The sequence below is a fragment of the Bufo gargarizans genome, chromosome 3 (genome assembly GCF_014858855.1).
Source record: "Bufo gargarizans isolate SCDJY-AF-19 chromosome 3, ASM1485885v1, whole genome shotgun sequence".
NCBI classification, from domain to species: domain Eukaryota; kingdom Metazoa; phylum Chordata; class Amphibia; order Anura; family Bufonidae; genus Bufo; species Bufo gargarizans.
The window spans coordinates 433,525,304-433,546,898 of record NC_058082.1 but is presented as its reverse complement, the minus strand read 5'-3'; positions in this window follow the sequence as shown (position 1 = coordinate 433,546,898).

The following is a 21,595-nucleotide window of genomic DNA, read 5'->3' as shown; positions in this document are numbered from 1 at the left end:
CCAATCTGTTAGAAGGCCTCCGCAGGCTCTCCTGAAAGGAAGGTCTCTCCCTGAGTCTGGTGTCAATCAAAATCAGGAAAGAAATAAGAGACTCGAGCTCCACAGGTAGGTCCTTAGCTGCAACCTCATCCTTCAAGGCATCCGAGAGACCATGAGAGAAAGCAGCGACCAGAGCCTCATTATTCCAGCCCAGCTCTGCTGCCAGGGTACGAAACTCAATGGCGTATTCAGCTACGGATCGTGAACCCTGTCTGATGGACATAAGGAGCTTCGCAACAGAGGCAGCACGAGCCGGCACATCGAATACCTTCCGAAGAGAAGCAACAAAACCGGAAAACTCGGCAACCACCGGATTGTTGTTCTTCCATAAAGGGCTGGCCCAGGCCAAGGCCTTGTCCGAGAGCAGCGAGATCAAGAAGCCCACCTTTGATCTCTCAGTAGGAAAGGCATGTGGCAGCAACTCGAAGTAAATGCCCACCTGGTTAAGGAAACCTCGGCACTGAGTTGGCTCTCCCCCAAAGCGCTGTGGAAGGGGGGCAGAACCGGTCATACCCCGAAACACCGCAGGCGCAGCAACAGGTGTCGGGGTAGACTCTGGCGCAACAACCGGAGCGGCAGTAGGAGCGGGCCCAGGAGCGACAACCGACCCATCGGCAACGGAAGCTAAATGAGCCGTGCGTTCAAGCAGGGTTTGCAACGCCACAGCGAACCGACCCAACAGGTGATCCTGCTGATCAAGTCTGGCAACCAGCGTAGGTAGCGAGGATGGCCCTGTACCGTCAGAATTCATGGCTTGGTCCTAATGTCATGGAACCATGAACCAGACGTACAACAAGAGATGAGTGGAAATAAGAAGGCTTTATTGAAAATAAGGCAAAAGTCCAAACGGATGGCTAAACCGAAGCAGGGTCTTGCGAAACCAGAGATCAGGAACCAGAAGGGTAGTCAGATGAAGCCAGGATCAGGAACCAACAGGGTAGTCAGACAAAGCCAGGATCAGGAATCAGCAGGGTAGTCAGACGAAGCCAGGATCAGGAACCAGAAGCAGCAGCAGTCTTAGAAGCATGTGAGCACAGGAGGACCAAGCAGGGAACTGAAGCCACAGACCTCCTATATATATGAGCTAGGCATCCAGCTCCTCCCAGTGGGAAGGAGGAGCCGCAGGGTGGGAGGCTACAAGAAACCCAGAAACCAAGATGGCCGCCAGCACATGTCAAACGAAGGAGAACAGCAAGGAGGTAAGACCATGACAAGAACCCATAACGCCTTCATCCTCGGACTTCTCGAGTTTACTCTGACCCACTTTTTCCTCTTTAATTGTCATTTCTACCACCAGCTCAGGGGGACGGCAATGGGGAGCCCTTGTTCCCCCACGTATGCAAATCTCTTCCTGGGCTGGTGGGAGGATGTGTACGTGTTTCCAGATGCTGCTACCTGGTGGTCCGACAAGATCATATTCTGGACACGGTACATTGACGATATTTTTCTGATATGGAAAGGTGGGTCAGAGGAACTCCGAGATTTTGTGCTGGCCCTGAAAAGCAATGACATTGGTTTGCGGCTTACCTTTGAGTCTGACCCCTGCACTATCCCTTTTTTGGACGTTCGGATAACGAAAGAGGGTGAGAAACTCTCTGCAAATATGTACAGAAAGGAAACCACAACCAACTCGCTGCTACACTGGGAAAGTCACCATCCCACACCACTTAAACGTGGCATACCCAGGGGCCAATACCTCCGTGCTCGGAGAAACTGTTCCGAGAATGAGGCATTTCAGGGTGAGGCCAAAAAGCTCCAGCTTAGATTCGAAGAGAGGTGCTACCCCCGAACGGTCCTCATGGGCGCTTTTCAGAACGCCGTGGACAAAAAACGCAATGAACTTCTCATCCCTAAACCTAGGACAGAAAGTGGACAACAATTAATACAACTCATTTCCACTTTTGACTCAGCAAACAGCCAAGTGGTCTCAATCCTCAAAAGGTACTGGCCTATCTTGCATATGGACCTTGATCTCAGGGATGTGCTCACTGCCCAACCGAGTGTTACATATAGACGGGGGAGGAGCCTCAAAGACCGGCTGGTCCATAGCCACTATACAACACCTAGTGGAGTCGGGACCTGGCTCGATCGAAAGCCATGTGGCATGTTCAAATGCGGCTCGTGTAAGGCATGCGCATTTATCTCTACTGCAAAATCTATTAAATGCTCAGTCACTGGTCAGATATATAAAATTAGGGATTTCTTTAACTGCAAGAGCAAAGGAGTAGTATATATTTGTCAATGTCCGTGTCCTATGGACTACATAGGAAAAACAATCAGAGAAGTCAGACGGCGGATATGCGAGCATGTGAACGATGTGGCCAAGAAAAACATCACTCCGGTCGCATTACACATCAATGATGTCCATGGCGGTGACCTTAACTGCCTGAGGTTTTCTATTTTGGAGGCTATCCCTCCCTCTCCAAGGGGTGGGGACTGGGATCGCAAGATTCTTCAAAAAGAGTGCGTTTGGATCCACCGTTTTAAATCCCAGGCACCCCGTGGGATCAATGAGAGACTCACTTTCTCATGCTTTTTATAAACATGGTGGAGGAGATTGTGTTCAGTCTGCTCTCCCTGAATATGAATAAGCTTTCCCGGTAACAATAAATACGTAAGTCCAGATGAAATTATTGGATACTTTTTGTATCCTAAAATTAATTGTTAAGCGTCTTCTATGAAATTTACGCGTAGTGCTGTCCATCATCAAGGACATGCACTTTAAGTGAAATAGTGTTTAACATCATCTTAATTATCTAGATATGGCGCACACCCATCTTTCCCCTCTATATATCTCATCCTCCTCGATATGTGACTCACATAATATTACTTGCGCTTTTCCAGTAGTAGATCAGCCACCTTACATATATAGGCTTAGTCTTCTTCTTGTTTCATGCTTGAACAATAAATAATCTATTAGGCAGGGAATACGCTGTCTGTATCCTTTGATTATTGTCCACTTGCATATTGCAACCTCCTATGAATACGTGGCTATAATGCACTAATGACGCGTTATAGGTACGGTATATAATATACCTGCGTCTGATAATGCCAATTAATACACATATATGTGTGCAATGTGGTAGGCGATAGTGATTGGGATGGTAAAATAACATATATATATATATAAATAAAAAATATACTGTCTTAATCTGACCACTAGAACAATTTACGTTTATTCAGCCTATCGCCAACACTGCCGAGATGCCTCTTTTACGAATCCTTTGAGGGGAAACTAGCAATGCGTTCCACAGGACCGGATATCACCTGACCTGCGGTTCATGGGATAAGGAAGTTGCGATCTATAGCTGGTTCAAATCAAACATGAACCAGAGAGACTTTGGAACCGGATGTGACGTTCATCCGCATTCCATTGGGCGGAAGTAAGGCACACATGCGGTCCAAGGACCGGATGTGATGTAAGCAGACACCTCCGAGAACCGGAAGTGATGTCCCTGGCGTCCTGGAAGCGCCAGATTTGAAACAGGTGAGGAGATGATATTTAAAGAGGCATTTAGTTTGGGGTAGTGTGTCTGACTGGAGGCATAGGAGGATACCGGAACACCAGGGAGATGTAAGTTGGGACCAGCTGGTCCGTTTTGATTAATTGAACTTGGGCATGAAATAGTATCTTATATTGTATGTTTCCACAGCCGCTTGGAGACAGCTATTGCCCTCATCTTAATGGGCCTTCTATAAATTGTACTGTCCAGGACTCTGAGTAAGTGACCCTAAGTGGGTTTATAGATTAATAAATTCGTAACAAGTGTTCATTTTTTGATATGCCTCTACCTTCCATCTACAGGTGGGATTTATCTAACGACCCGCTTGGTCCCATATACATGTCAACATCTGTTTGTCCGGTCCTGTGCCTCCTATACATCATGAGTATATCTTAATTATCTTATAACGGTTTATCCATGACTGCTTTCTGACCCCCTGATGAACCTAGCAATAGGGGAAACGCGTCGGGGTACTAATGAGAACTTACCTGGGAGCATAGCATCACTATCACGTTTCCCTTAGGTTTCTCGATATGGTGTTGTAGGGTTCATCTCCTATGCGCCTATATGTTTGTGTCAGTCTTTTTATTATGATGGGCTGTGGTTTTCACAGGTATCAATTTACTGTGACCCAGTAAATATCCGTTGTATATACGGGGGAGCCGAGAAATAATAATTTTTTTGTTTTCTGAGAGGAGGGTATATATAGGGCAGTCAGTCCAGGAACGAGAACAGGGAGTCTCCACCACCTGGGGACGTCCCTGGGCTGAGGTCTTATTCGGGGTGAATGTAGGGACAGTTTAGCGTATTTCATATTCCCCTTAATACTGCCATATATACACCAAACCTCTATAGCCATACTGTTGGTCGGCTATCCCGAATAATAACTTTTATCATTATATAGTATGAGTTTCACATTTTTTCACTGGTGAATCACGAGGGTGAAATAATTTTACTTGAAAAAGGAATTAAAGGTTATGTTTTAAAGGGTCATCTCTGCTGGAACACTGAGCTGAATAAACCAATTACTGAAGTAGAAATTAAAACAACCATACGTAATTATACACAACTCAAAGGCCCCTGGCCCCGATGGGTACTCTGGAGAATTCTACAAGATTAACGCTATTTTGACTACTGGGAAAATACCAGATGCCTCAAAAATAGCTTACATCAAATTGCTCCCTAGGCTGGGCAAATATGTACTAGTCTTATAGGCCCATCTCTCTGATAGATCAAGTTGTAAAGCTGATTTCTAAAATAATGGCAGACCATCTAGCACTGTTCCTTCCCACCTTAATAGGCCCAGCTCAGGTGGGGTTTGTTAAAAAGCGAGCAGCTATCACTAATATCAGAAAGATACTTGCGGACCTGGACAGAACCCATCTAGCCCCTCAACAGGGAGAACACCCCACAATAGCGGCACTGGATGACGAAAATGCATTTGACAATGTGAAATTGTGGGAACTTTTAGATCATTCCTGACAGCTCTATATACCTCCCCGATGGCTCGTAATTACTCGCCGGGTTTTATATCGACCCTTTTCCAATTAATCAAAGGCACCCGATAGGGGTGCTCCCTTTCACCCCTATTATTTAACATTACTATAGAGCCCTTAGCCCACTACCTGGAGACCTCATCTCTATATAAGGGAATAAAAGGTGGGCTTCCAGGAAGTTAAAGGGAACCTGTCACCAGTTTTATGTCCTAACTAAGGGCAACATAAATAAGTGACTGATTCTCTTAGCAAAATGCTGGGTCACTTTCTTTAACCATCCCAGGACCACCGCACGCAGGATTGCGTCCTGGCGTCGGCCCTGTTATTCCTCCTAGACGTGCCGGCGCGTCATCTCGCGAGAGGCGAGATTTCCTGTAAACGCGTGCACACAGGAGCGCGCGTTCACAGGAACCGAGAGTAAACCAGTGGATCTACAGCCTGCCAGCGGCGATCGTTCGCTGGCAGGCTGTGGATGCAATTTATAACCCCTGAAAGGTATATCAGACACTCTTTTGTTAACAGCGTCTGATATACCTGCTACCTGGTCTTCTGGTGGTCCCTTTTGCTTGGATCGACCACCAGAGGACACAGGCAGCTCTGTAATAAGTAGCACCAAGCACCACACTACACTACACACCCCCTGTCACTTATTAACCCCTTATTAACCCCTGATCACCCCCCTGTCATTGATCACCCCCCTGTAAGGCTCCATTCAGACGTCCGTATGTGTTTTGTGGATCCGCAGATCCGCAAAACACGGACACCGCAGATCTGCAAAACACGGACACCAGCAATGTGCTTTCCGCATTTTGCGGATCCGCACATTGCCAGAACTATATAGAAAATGCCTTTTCTTGGCCGCAATTGCGGACAAGAATAGGACATGTTCTATAGGCTCTACAAAAAATGCAGTGTTCGCCCAATCAGGCCTGATCTTGTGCGCACACTTGCGTTCAGTCTGCCCCACAGCAGTGACAGAATTTTCTTTTTTCTGATCACTACAAAAACATCGTAAAATCGCTGCGGCGCTATAAAGATCACTTATGGGGGGCATGGCGAGTTCATAGAAGATTTTTTTTTTTGGCACAAGTTAGCGGATTTTTTTTTTTTACAAAGTCTCATATTCCACTAACTTGTGACAAAAAATAAAATCTCACATGAACTCACCATACCCCTCACGGAATCCAAATGCGTAAACATTTTAGACATTTATATTCCAGACTTCTTCTCACGCTTTAGGGCGCTTTATTATTTTTTTTGGCACAAGTTAGCGGAAAATGTTTTTATTTTTATTTTTCTCTTACAAAATCATTTTCTGCTAACTTGTGCCCAAAGAAAATATTCTAGGAACTCACCATGCCCCTCACGGAATACCTTGGGGTGTCTGCTTTCCAAAATGGAGTCACTTGTGGGGTATTTATATTGCCCTGGCATTTTAGGGGCCCAAAAGCGTGAGAAGAAGTCTGGAATCCAAATGCCTAAAAATGCCCTCCTAAAAGGTACTCATTGGAACTTGGGCCCCTTTGCGCATCTTGGCTGCAAAAAAGTTTCACACATGTGGTATTGCCGTACTCAGAAGAAGTAGGGCAATGTGTTTTGGGGTGTATTTTTACATATACCCATGCTGGGTGAGAGAAATATCTCTCTAAAAGACAACTTTTCCCATTTTTTTATACAAAGCATGGGTATATGTAAAAATACACCCCAAAACACATTGCCCTACTTCTCCTGAGTACGGCGATACCACATGTGTGACACTTTTTTGCAGCCTAGGTGCGTAAAGGGGCCGAAAGTCCAACGTGTACCTTTACGTTAGGCTTTACAGGGTTGCTCACAATTTAGCCCCTCCCAAAATGCCAGAACAGCAAACACACCCCACAAATTACCCCATTTCGGAAAGTAGACACCCCAAGGTATTCACTGAGGGGCATATTGAGTCCATGAAAGATTTAACTTTTTGTCACAAGTTAGCGGAAAGGGAGACTTTGTGAGAAAAAACTAAATAAAATCAATTTCCGCAAACTTGTGCCCAAAAAAAAATTCTATGAACTCGCCATGCCCCTCACGGAATACCTTGGGGTGTCTTCTTTCCAAAATGGGGTCACATGTGGTGTATTTATGCTGCCCTGGCATTTTAGGGGCCCTAAAGCGTGAGGATCCAAATGCCTAAAAATGCACTCCTAAAAGATACTCATTGGAATTTGGGCCCCTTTGCGCACCTAGGCTGCAAAAAAGTGTCACACATGTAGTATCGCCGTACTCAGGAGAAGTAGGGAAATGTGTTTTGGGGTCTATTTTTACATATACCCATGCTGGGTGAGAGAAATATCTCTGTCAAATGACAACTTTGTATAAAAAAAATGGGAAAAGATGTATTTTAGAGAGATATTTATCTCACACAGCATGGGTATATCTAAAAAGACACCCCAAAACACATTGCCCTACTTCTTCTGAGTACGGGGATACCACATGTGTGACACTTTTTTGCAGCCAAGATGCGCAAAGGGGCCCAAATTCCATGAGTACTTTCAGGATTTCACAGCGCATTTTTACGCATTTGGATTCCAAACTACTTCTCACGCTTTAGGGCCTCTAAAATGCCCGGGCAGTATAAATACCCTGCAAGTGACCCCATTTTGGAAAGCAGACACCCCAAGGTATTCCGTGAGGGGTATGGTGAATTCATGTAAAATTTTATTTTTTTGTCACAAATTAGTGGAATATGAGACTTTGTAAGAAGAAAAAAATAAAATAAAAAAATAATCATTTTCCGCTAACTTGTGACAAAAAATAAAAACTTCCATGAACTCACTATGCCCATCAGCGAATACCTTAGGGTGTCTACTTTCCGAAATGGGGTCATTTGTGGGGTGTTTCTACTGTCTGGGCATTGTAGAACCTCAGGAAACATGACAGAAAGTCTTTTACCCAAACCAATAAATATACACTTATTGCATTTTTTTTTTATCAAAGACATGTAGAACAATAAATTTAGAGAAAAATTTATATAGAAATGTAGTTTTAATTGAAAAATTTTACAACCAAAAGTGAAAAATTTTGTTTTTTTTTATAAACATTTCGGTCAATTTCGATTAATATAAAAAAAATGTAAAAATGTCAGCAGCAATGAAATACCACCAAATGAAAGCTCTATTAGTGAGAAGAAAAGGAGGTCAAATTCATTTGGGTGGTAAGTTGTATGACCGAGCAAAAAAACGTGAAAGTAGTGTAGTGCAGAATTGTAAAAAGTGGTCTGGTCATTAAGTGGGTTTAAGCTAGGGGGGATGAAGTGGTTATTTGACCCAGTCAATCTGCCAACATCTTGTATTGAAAAGCTCCAGCTCATAATGATGAGTCCTGAATATTCATGATCTCCTAACTCTCCCCACCTACCTGCTGATGATTGACAGTTATTTTCCATATGAATCAGCAGCAGGAGGGCAGGGGAGTGGCTATAGATCTGAATTTAAAAAATGCTGGACTCAAATCAGCTCATTAGCATGCGGCATGTGGCATCTTTGTGTATATATTATGTCGTAACCATCTGTCACACCAGTAAGTGAATACATCTAAGGCACTTTTTAGTAGTTAATGATTGAATATAATTAGATTCTGATCAAATATCCACATGACAGGCTCCCTTTAAGGTCATTTTATTCGCAAATGATGTCCTATTGTTTTTCAATGACTGACCCTCAAAGAGATCTTCAGAGGACTTAACAGTTCATCTCTGACTTTGAACTTCCCTCGGGGTACCACATTAACCCTGGGAAAAGTGAAAGTTTAAAACTAGGGAAGCAGATATTGCCTGGTTTTTGGGAAACTCTGGGCACCAGTTTGAAACCTGCAAAATCCTATATCACATATTTAGGTATAAAGATAGGAAAAACTCCCACTAGTATCTACTCCCTAAACTACGCTCTGATTTTTCAGGGGATCAAACAGGAGCTCTCTACATGGCGCAATCTTCCCCTTTCCTTTCTGGGACGGTGTCACTTGATAAAAACAATGTCGTTCTCGAGGTTGTTATACCTCTTACAAACTATCTCATTACTATTAAAACAGAAAGACATTCAGGAGCTTAACAGTGCCTTCATGCGTTTTAGGCTACTTTCACACTCATTTTCTGCGGATCCGTCATGGACGGATCCGTTCAGATAATGCAACCGTCTGCATCCGTTCAGAACGGATTTGTTTGTATTATATATAATAGCCAAGACGGATCCGCCTTGAACACCATTGAAAGTCAATGGAGGACGGATCCGTTTTCTATTGTGCCAGATTGTGTCAGTGAAAACGGATCTGTCCCTATTGACTTACATTGTGTGCCAGGACGGATCAGTTTGGCTCAGTTTCATAAGACGGACACCAAACGCTGTCTGTCTCCAAAGCGGAATGGAGACTGAACTGAGGCAAACTGATGCATTCTGAGCGGATCCTTTTCCATTCAGAATGCATTAGGGCAAAAATGGATCCATTTTGGACCGCTTGTGAGAGCCCTGAACGGATCTCACAAATGGAAAGCCAAAATGCGAGTGTGAAAGTAGACTTATCTGGGTGGGAAGGCGTCCCCGCATAGCCTTACAGAAACGCATGCACACCAAATGGGTAGGGGGCATAAACTTCCCAAATTTCAGGGGTTACAACATAGCATGCCTGTTGAGACATGTGATCGATTGGTTACACTCCACATTTTTCTATTCCTGTCTTCCGCTGGACCAGGAGCTGGTCTCACCCTGAAACTTGATATCTTTACTTCATATTAAGAGATATTTTCTGCCCCGGTAGGTGAAACTCTCAGTGATATTGCGGGATACTATTGCTACCTGGAAGGAATTTATAAAGCAGTTCCAACTGCCTTTTTTGATCTCCAAGTACATGCCATTCTGGGTTCATCCAGAGTTTCTCCCTGCTTATAGTCCTCTCTCATTTCAGTCCTGGAGAGAAAAGGGTCTTACAACACCTCTAAAGCTGATGAATACCTCCCAAAGATCTTGGTACACGTACAGTGATTTGGTGGCTAGCCGTCAGCTGCCAAAGTCATCTCTCTTTCAGTTTTTATAGCTTTTCTCTTTTTGTCAGAGGAGGCTGAGAAACGTAGTTAGGGAGTTGATGCAAAACTAGCTGGATGATATAATTAACAGGCCAGGATTCCGCCACTCTATTTCCTCCCTACACATTGCTCTCAGAGACCATCTGTTATCCGCACATCCCTCCTCCATGCTCCAACACAGGTCCATGTTTTTACAGGGCTTTGGCATAATCGACCGTATCTTGCAGGGTTGGGAGCAGATAAGAAAACATGTAACTTCAGAGCTCTGGAGAAAGTCCCATTTCAAACCTATGCATAGGGCCATCTATGGCTTCACTTTTCCAGCAACACCCTCATGTCCTGATTGCCTGACAGCCTGCCCCAAATGTCAGACACCATCTACAGACATGTGGCATGGATTCTGGACCTGCCCGCATATAGGCAAGTTCTAGGAACAGGTGATAGGGTTTGTAAAACCCCTTTTTGGGGGTTACACTGGAACAATATGCTTTAATATTAGTATTCCAATCTATAACCACCAACAACTTACAACTCCCAGGATCTGTTGAAAGATACCTCCACTATTACATGTGATTCTGTTGGTTGCGAAGAGATGTATCCTGAAGGAATGGTTCTCCCCTCGCAACTCATTTGCTAAGCCTTGATCGTCTGATTACCATACGGCGCAAGGAAGCACTAACAGCCAAATTCTTCCTGAAGTGGAAGCCCTTCATTGTAAAGGTATTGTAGGAAAGTGCAAGGCTCCGTCATTCACGGAAGGTACGTGTCACTGAGGTTCCTGGCCTCAGTAAAATAGGAACCGGTTATTTTGTGTGTCAGCCGCAGCTAGTGCTCGCTGACACTGTTTTTTTCTTAGTGTGGCTGAAAAGCCGATGCGGGTCGGTTCTTATTGGGAGCAGCCAAAGAGCAGGGTGGGTGGCTGTTCCCCACGTCCAGGCCAGGTTTTGGGCTGGGGTTTAAAAACCCAGCCAGCAGCTCAGCTGGGTGTGGAATGTGCAGTAAGCCAGATTGGGGTTATGCACACTGACGCTATAATATGCAATGACTGGGTCAGGTGTAAATGACAGTTAAGAGTTTTTGTTCGTGACGCCAATTGCAGCGTGTGCAGGGTACAATCTCAGGGCCCTTTAAGGTGTTGCAACTCACGTACCAGGTTAGGAATGCCAGAGTGGTGTAATGTCTCTGTGTGGTAGTAGTAATAGTGTCAACTGTGTCTCCTACCTTGGTACGGCTAGACTCCTGGATCCTGGCTCACTTGCAATAAATGAGTGTGTTGCTAGTAGGAGTAATTGAGGAACTTGGTAGTAATTAATGAGATCCAGACTTGAAATATAATTCAACTTGTCTTTACTGGAGGCAGCATTAATCCATATGAGATACAGCAATAGCCTTGGGTCCCAGCAGGTATTGGCAATGTATGGCAGGGATCAATATCTCTTCTGCTTCTACCATATGCCTGGAGAATATGGCAGGAATCTGTATCTTCTGCTCTATCTTCTGCTGTGTATGGGACTGACTAGCTGAGGAGGAATTTGGCTTCTCCTGGTCTCTGGACGTTACTCACAGTTGTGCTCACAGGGAATGGTTCTTCCTGGAGTTCTGGAGGTGGCTGCTTGCTTTTAACCAGTTGAGGCTGAAGGCTCAGACTGGGAATGGTGATCTTTAGTCTCAGCCGAGACACGATCCTGGGTTGGGATCCCTAGAACTAGGAGCTCCTACCAGCACAGCCTTCCCCTAGCCAGGGTGGCTGGCACACTCACTGAACTTCCTTCTCTCCCCATGACGAAAAATGTGGGAACATTCCACACCTCCTCAAAGAGGGGGGAGCTAAACTGGAATGTACTATTCCAGTCTAGATATGCTAAACTGTTACTAAGGCCCTGCTGACACATTGCTGCCACCTGCTGGTGTACATGTAAATTACAGCAAATTACATGTAACAGGCTTAGAATATGCACATTTGTGAGAATATAAGATAAATCACATTAGATGACAAGGCACATGTTGCCAACAAATAGTAGCAGGGAAAAAGAGTTTAGAAACATAATTCTGGGATGTTACAAATGAACCTCCAGGTGATAATGGAGCTCTGTGTTTTGGGAGCTGAGCAGTTCTACCATACTACAAGGCTGAGAGCTGCATGAGAGCAGCCAGCTGGAAGCCAGGCGCCCTAAAGCCTGCGGTGGACTGCCAGGTGACGTGTTTCTTTGAGTTCTGTGGACTTTTGCTGTGTGAATTAATACGAGGATTCCTGCGGTGTGAATTAACACCAGGGCCCTGCCTAGTATTGTGTTTTTTCCTGCCTTTTTTTGTGTGAATAAACACTGACTTGTGTTTATCAACCGTGGTTTTGCCTCTGTATTGCGTCCGCTTACCCTGCCTATCAGAGCAAATCCCTACAGTATTAACAGCAGGGGAGATCCAGTCCCTGATGGAACTCTTTCAATTTACTCAATGGTACCTGACTGAGCACCGGAAGGGGACTCTGGGACCCTTAGCCTATCAGGTATGACAGTGGTGTATCTTGGTTTTGTGCTGCACTAGGCGAGACTAAACTCGGGCACCCCCTAATATAAATTTGACCCACCCCTTCCTCTGTAAACCCTTTTCTGTTAGAGCTTCACATCTTCACATATTTAAAAGAGTGGCAAAACACAGCGCTGCACCAATCAGCATCTCCTCATAGAGATGCATTAAATCTATGAGGAGTGTTCAGAGTGAATGCCAGTGCTGCACATTGTGCAACACTGGACTAGGAAGCACCTCTGATGAGTGGCCACAAGAGGTATTCATAGACAGTAATGTAAATACTGCCTTTTTTTCTGAAAAAGGCAGTGTTTACATTAAAAAGCCTGCAGAGACATGCTATAGACACCAGAACTACTACGTTTAGCTGTTGTGGTTCTGGTGATTATAGTGTACCTTGAATATAGAGAAGAAAAAGAATCATCACAAATGTATGTATGAAATAAAATAAAACGTCTATCATCTAAAAGTTACTTTAAAAAAATAAATTATGCACATTCCTAGTTTGACACAAATATTTTGTATTTTGCAGATGTATAAAAAAATATCAAAAAATCTGTAAAATACAAAGTATGTGTGTCAGAAGTTACGCTTTTTTAATTTTTAGAATAATGATACAGACAGCCATTTTATTTAATACATTTGTGCTAATTTCTGTGTTGGTTGGAGGGGGTGAGGAGCAGCATTACACAATCTGTATATGTATAAAATAATATATAAAGATTGTGTAATACTGCCCCTCACCCCCCCCCCCCTCCCCCTTCAACAGCACAGAAATTAGCACAAATACATTAAATAAAATGGCTGTATCATTATTCTAAAAATTTTAAAAAGCACAACACAAATGTATTTTACAGATTACTTTTTATATTTTTTTAAAACAACATGCAGCTAGAGATAGTACAGTATTAACCCCTCCCTAATTCTCCCACCTTTAACCCCCAATGGGTCCCAACCCCCTTACCCCACAAAACAACTAAGTAATAGATTTTTGCGAATTACTGTAATTTAAGTACTTACAGTTTTTGAAGACAGCAGGCTCAGGGATCAGTGCATTGGTGGCCGGGGCCTGGCCTCAGTGTTCATGGTGACCGTGTGCAGGATCCGTTCTGCACTTGGAGGAGATAAGGCTCACCCTAGCATTGCCGGCCCGTGACTCCACCTCCGTGTGACGTCACGACGGCAACGAGTGGATGCAAAAGGCAGGGGAGGTCGGGAGGAAGTCAGGAGGAGGAGGAAGTAAGTCTTTCAACTCGTTCACTACGCGGCACCGGCGATGCCACTCGCATAGTGAAGGATCGGATCGGACAAGGGGCAAAAAAAATATTTAGCATATTGTGTAACTAAACTATCACTAAGCAAACAAGGCATTTTGCCACCCTAGGCAAATGCCTTGTTTGCCTTGTGATAGATACACCCCTGAGGTATGACACCCCACAACTGAGGGGATTCTCTGTGGCGCTATATGAAAGTTGAGGGGGACCCTCACATATGTTGAGATCCAATATTTGATATTTGTTACTGGTATTGTATTTTATGTATCCTTTCTATCACTGTATTGACACCTAATTGCTTTTGGGTACAACTGTGTTTATGTAGTGCCCTTTTTCTTATGTGGACAAAAAAAAAGTTTGATTTTTTTTAAATAAACTGTAGTAAAAGTAACTGGGGTAGGAATAATATCAATCTCACTATGTTTTTGCTGATATAAAAGCTGCAATCTGTTTTTTGATTTGATAATATTCTTTGCTCTAGCGTGCATCCATTGTTTGTAATTACATTCCTTGAGATGAGAATATATGGTAGAACTTTCTTCTTCAAAATCCTGTGGGTCTGAACATGCCATAAAAGCATCAATATAGTCTCCCACAGGTATGCTGCTGTGTGGCGGGCGCAGCACTATGAAGTGCCTTTTGCTCTGTGGCATTAGAAGAATTTTGATATCTCCGACTTTTAGTCTAACCAGACTGTCTGTTACTCTGTAATTCCTCTAGCGCCGTTCTATGCAAACAGTAGGTTTAAAGAGCACACCAAATGCTTCAAATAACTTCTTTATTAACTTCAACCTTTCTTCATATACAGGGAGTGCAGAATTATTAGGCAAGTTGTATTTTTGAGGATTAATTTTATTATTGAACAACAACCATGTTCTCAATGAACCCAAAAAACTCATTAATATCAAAGCTGAATATTTTTGGAGGTAGTTTTTAGTTTGTTTTTAGTTTTAGCTATTTTAGGGGGATATCTGTGTGTGCAGGTGACTATTACTGTACATAATTATTAGGCAACTTAACAAAAAACAAATATATACCCATTTCAATTATTTATTTTTACCAGTGAAACCAATATAACATCTCAACATTCATAAATATACATTTCTGACATTCAAAAACAAAACAAAAACAAATCAGTGACCAATATAGCCACCTTTCTTTGCAAGGACACTCAAAAGCCTGCCATCCATGGATTCTGTCAGTGTTTTGATCTGTTCACCATCAACATTGCGTGCAGCAGCAACCACAGCCTCCCAGACACTGTTCAGAGAGGTGTACTGTTTTCCCTTGTAAATCTCACATTTGATGATGGACCACAGGTTCTCAATGGGGTTCAGATCAGGTGAACAAGGAGGCCATGTCATTAGATTTTCTTCTTTTATACCCTTTCTTGCCAGCCACGTTGTGGAGTACTTGGACGCGTATGATGGAGCATTGTCCTGCATGAAAATCATGTTTTTCTTACCTTGCAGACTTCTTTCTGTACCACTGCTTGAAGAAGGTATCTTCCAGAAACTGGCAGTAGGACTGGGAGTTGAGCTTGACTCCATCCTCAACCCAAAAAGGCCCCACAAGCTCATCTTTGATGATACCAGCCCAAACCAGTACTCCACCTCCACCTTGCTGGCGTCTGAGTCGGACTGGAGCTCTCTGCCCTTTACCAATCCAGCCATCTGGCCCATCAAGACTCACTCTCATTTCATCAGTCCATAAAACCTTAGAAAAATCAGTCTTGAGATATTTCTTGGCCCAGTCTTGACGTTTCAGCTTGTGTGTCTTGTTCAGTGGTGGTCATCTTTCAGCCTTTCTTACCTTGGCCATGTCTCTGAGTATTGCACACCTTGTGCTTTTGGGCACTCCAGTGATGTTGCAGCTCTGAAATATGGCCAAACTGGTGGCAAGTGGCATCTTGGCAGCTGCACGCTTGACTTTTCTCAGTTCATGGGCAGTTATTTTGCGCCTTGGTTTTTCCACACGCTTCTTGCGACCCTGTTGACTATTTTGAATGAAACGCTTGATTGTTCGATGATCACGCTTCAGAAGCTTTGCAATTTTAAGAGTGCTGCATCCCTCTGCAAGATATCTCACTATTTTTGACTTTTCTGAGCCTGTCAAGTCCTTCTTTTGACCCATTTTGCCAAAGGAAAGGAAGTTGCCTAATAATTATGCACACCTTATATAGGGTGTTGATGCCATTAGACCACACCCCTTCTCATTACAGAGATGCACATTACCTAATATGCTTAATTGGTAGTAGACTTTCGAGCCTATACAGCTTGGAGTAAGACAACATGCATAAAGAGGATGATGTGGTCAAAATACTCATTTGCCTAATAATTCTGCACGTAGTGTATAACAATGCCGCCTCCGCAGCAGATAATCCATGTACAAAACACGTGTTGAAAAGATATCACAATATTGCGGTATGCATAAGATAGTTGTTCAACTGTTCCATCTTGTCATTCAACATAAAATGGTGGATATATTTCTCTTTTGAGTATCTGTACTTTCACTTTAAGCTATTTAAGCACTTTATGATCTATCAGAGGTATATCTGAGGTCTAACTAATAGTTTACTTGCAGTATGCAGTTAGCAGTGACTACTTGCAGATTGGTTGAGTATGATCTTGTATGGTTGTAATTGAATTTGTGAACTTTGTGGTTTGCAATTGTATTCGCAATTTGTATTTGCAATTGAATTTGATGGAACTGTAGCTAAACACACATATAACTGGTTCAGTATACAGTTCTAATCATAATACTAACAATATGAACATTATATAACTTCTAACTATCTTTAACTATCTTGTTCCCATAAAAGCACAGCTCTCAGTGGAGTGAATGTCTCTGAATAATTATTCTAGCAGCTCCTGCTAGGGGAATTCACAGACAGGCTGTGTGTGAGCCTCGCTGTGATTGGTGAAAACTCTTGCTGTGTGAGAAGCTGGCTGTGATTGGTCTAGACTTATGCCCAGCAACAACAGATTAACACTATGCATTATGTTGTTTCTGCTGTGTCACTGAACTTACCTTATATTACTTAATCTTAAAGGTATATTATCTTTTTCTGCTTCTGTGAACATAAAATATAACAGTTATAGGACATCCAAAACATGATGTCACAGTAAATAACTCTGCTTTCTTTTGTCTTTAACACATTAACATAGGAACTGTATTAAGGCTATTGGCAGGTCTAGCTGTATACACATATAGGCTATACTAGCAACCTAGGATAGGTCCTAGCTGGCCAGCTACATGCTGACCATATGCTTTGGATGGCAGCTATTATCATTTAGAATTGTATTGCGACAGGATGGTCACTATTTTTTTAGAAACATCTCCAAAAAGGGAATTGTTACACTGTCACAGGAATAGGTAAAAAAAAGATTACATAAATTCCCATTTAAATACAACACACAAAAACTGGTATAGATGTTACTGTACCCCTCCAAACAATAAGGATAATGTCCAAGTAGCACCCATACCAGACAGTGTCCAACAAAAAGGGTTACCGTAGATTCAGAATAAATTCATGTTTCTTAAACCAAGCCATAAAAATAATTGCTAAAGTAGGATAAAATAAGCTTCCATAGGGGAACCACAAATCTGCAAATAAAATTGGTTATTTCATGTAGAATAGTTCCTAGTTAAAAATGGAGTCACTTCCAGTATGCATTCTTTCAAATCTTATGTGTAATAACTGTGTTTGTTCAGTTGATGTGACAAGGTATGTATAGCAATATGATGGAGTACTGAAAGATACAGTGCTTGAACATTGCAAGTAAGCTATGACGATTGTTCATCCATACAAAACAGCTTCGTTTTATTTTATGTATACAGGAGCATGCCATGTAGGGGGCTGAGGATATCCATCCTGTCAGTCACCAAGTCTTTCAACAGGGCCAGATCTGTTTATTTTACGATCAGCTCAGGAACTGCTTTTGCCACCGATACTGTGGGCATAGGCTCAAAATATGCCAGACCTAAGCTAAGCTCGGCTACTCTCGCACTCTGTGCAGAGAGTGCAAGTATTTTGCACTGTTTTTGCAGCGTCCCACTCAGGACACGTGGGAACTGCAAAATTACTGTGAAACTGCATTACCATATTGCATGTCATTTTGTACTACAACACCTGTTGTATCCCTGTTCATAGGCTGATTAGGTGTAATTTATACATCCCACCACCAGATGGGGATAGTACTTAGGTCATATAAATACTTAGGTCAGGCCTAGTGTGAGGAGAGACGTAAAGTAGGAGACCAGTGAAGAGATGAGAAGAGCAGAGCAGTTTGTTAAGCTGAGGCTACACACCACAGAGTAGTGGGTGAAGCCAGCTGCAGAAATTAGGTAGTGCCAAGGTATGAGATGCAGGAGAGCGTTTTCCTTCTGTGATCCTCTTAGTTCCTACATCCTACAACCAGAGGATAATGTTTTCGTCCCTGGAAGAAGAAAGCCAAGCTAAAGAGAGACATCAGTGATAACAGCCATTACTCAAAGCTTAATGGGCACCCTTGCGCATGGTGGTGGACAATCTAGCTACAGGCAGCCTCACCATATATTAAAGAATACAGATTAGCTACCTGTTTTAAGGACTTGGAAGATACAGAAATAATAGGCCCCTCATAGGTCCACCGTGCACCTCACGTGTTGCCCCTGCGGTTCTGGCTTGCTGCATATCTCTCCAGACTGCCAAAAGACAAAACTATTGCTGTGTGCACGATCATCAGAATTAAAATAAGCAGTGGCCGTTCAAACACAAACATACGCAGTAGAAAAATAGTAGTGGCTAGCACAACAAGAGTGTCCTTCTTCTGTTCTCCTTTGTGGCAGACAGAGCACATCCACATGCAGTACAGTGTCCTTGTCATCATCACTTACTGCTTCTCCCGCTCAGACTCCTCCTCCTACTCTGCTGTGTCGTCAACAGAATGTGTGGCCAATAAATAACTGTACATGCCTAGCAATCCACTGGTATGCCAACTTAACTGCCACTTGGTGCCGGTGCCGAACTACTTAGTGGATTTTGCTGCCTTTAGGGAGCTGATGGCATGCATTTAGCCTTGCTGGAATATACCTAGCCACCATTATTTCTCCAAAAATGCAATCAAGTCTTGCACTCTCACGTGGGCGAATATGGGCCTCCCACAGAGCCACCCATCTCCTTCCCATCTCTGCTACCACAAGCAGCAGAAACTGCAGCAGCAGCTAGTTCAGTATTATCAACATGATGGGGAGATTTTTCCATATGCAGTGCCAGGCTGATACAAATCAGCAAACAGAGACGTACCGCCTCAACACCTAGGTTCAGTCATACCTGGACTCTGACATTTCTCAGATGCATACCGTGTTCCCTGACCCCATAGAGTTTTGTGCAGGCAGATTGGAACAGTGGCCCAAACTGGCCCAGTGTCCTCACCCTGTACTATCTTGCTCAGCCTCCAGTGTCATCTTAAAGAGGTTTTCGTCATGATAGGCGGCATCACGACACTGCTAGTGTACAAGATATCATTTTTATCAAAATAAATAAAGAATTGATTTTTGAGGATTTTCACAACACTTGCATGCACTACTTTTTTGCGGTGCGGTCCGTTGGATGCAGATTGCGGACCCCATTCAAGTAAAAGGGTCTGCGCCTGCAAAAGGCCACACAATCGGCGCCCGTGCATTGCGGACTGCAATTTGAGATCTGAAGCACTGGTCGGCCAGCACACGTTTATGTGCATGAGCCCTTAAAGAAACTAGGAGGTGTTATATACCAATGTTTAGGTTAATTGGAACATGTTTGATTAGTCCAGAATTGATTCGGGTCTAAATTGAACTTTTCAAAAAGTTTGACAAAACAGGCTGAAACAATTTTGAAGACGTTTGCTCATCTTTAGTCGAAATATTTTTTTTTTGAAAACTCCAAAATAAGATAAATTCCAAATTAGATTTTTATTGTATATGTATAGATATATTTATATTTATCCATTTGTGCTTTATAGATCAATTTTCTCTTTGGCATTTCCACATAACGTTTCTCTGGAAAAGAGACATGCAAACTAGTCCTTTCAAGAAAGAAAGGGATACTGTCTTATACCAGGAAACCAGCTGCTACCCTTTAGCAAAGCTGAGCAAAGAAAACTTGCTTAGCTGCTTGAGAGGCCTTGGTTGGGGTACTATTTCTCCTTATGGAAAGTGCTGAGTATGGCCTTTTGCACACAACCATATGGCTTTTTCAGTATTTTGTGGCCCGTTTTTCACGGATTTGTTGTTCAATTTTTTGTTTCCATTGTGTTTCCGTTCTGTTTTTCCGCAAAAAACATCTCCGTATGGTTTTCGTATGCGATCCTTTTATTGCGGATCTTAAACGAAAACAGGAACTTTGAAATTAACATTTTTGGACACATCCCCTTTTTTACTCCCCCTATTTAAGTAGGTCATGTGATTGTTGTGACTCCATTTTATGCAGCTTTTTGCAGCATTGAGACCTTAGTTGGAATCCTGTGTTTGGCAGACATCGTTTTCTGGCTAAAATTTAATGTTGTATCATGGCTGACGATTCTGAGGGAATGTTTCTTTTGTGCTGGCTGCTTTCAGGAGCAGCAGCAAACTATGCTGAACGTGAAACCGAGGAGGCATTGGGTTCACCCAATTGTCTCTCAGCGGCGCAGGAAGGGTCATTTTCACACGCTGTACATAGATCTGCGATAGCCTCCAGAGAAATTTCATGGGTATTGTCATACAGTATTTCTGTGAACAGCTTTGACTTGTTGTTAGCATCTCTGCGCCCTCATTTAATTTGTAGAACATGCCCACAACTTAGACCTTCTTTTAAATTGGTTAATTGTAAAGCATACAATAGGACAAAATAACAAAAACGGTCAATGTGCATAATTATTCACCCCCTAAAGTCAATACTTTGTAGAGCCACCTTTTGCGTCAATCACAGCTTCAAGTCACTTTGGTTAAGTCTCTATGAGCAGTTGCCACATCTTACCACTGGGGTTTTTGCTCATTTCTCCTTGCAATACTGATTCTGCCCCCTCCAACAATTTTTTGGTTTGCGCTTGTGAACAGCAATCTTTAAGTCTGACCACAGATTTCCTATTGGATTGAGATCTGGGCTTTGAGTAGGCCATTCCAACTCATTTACATGTTTACTGTTAAACCACTCAAGTGTTGCTTTAGCCGTGTGTTTGGGGTCATTGTCCAGCTGGAAGGAGAACCTCCATCCTAGCCTCAAATCACGCACAGAGTGGGACAGGTTTTGCTCAAGAATATCCCTGTCTATGTTTACCTCAACTCTGACCAGTTTCCCAGTCCCGGTGGCTGAAAAACATCCCCACAGCATGATGCTGCCACCACCATGTTTCATTGTGGGGATGGTGTTCTTTGGGTGATTTGATGTGTTGGATTTGTGCTAGACAAGTGATGGATTGAACCATCACTGTGTCTGCAGTAGAAGCCTGAGGGCTAGCCTCCTTCCTATGGGCTATGGACCCAGGACTATGGAGACCCCCACTCTGACCTATTTGGGTTAGAGGGAACTATAAATCATGATTTTTTGGTTGAGTTTATAGTCCACATCTTTCCTATTCCCCATTTAAGTTGTATGGTGTGAATCTATAAACGCAATAAGGGTTAACTCTGCTCTGAGACTCCCAATGAATGTGTTAGTTTATTTGTCCCTTTGTTTTATTGTGTTAGTAATGGGATTAAGAA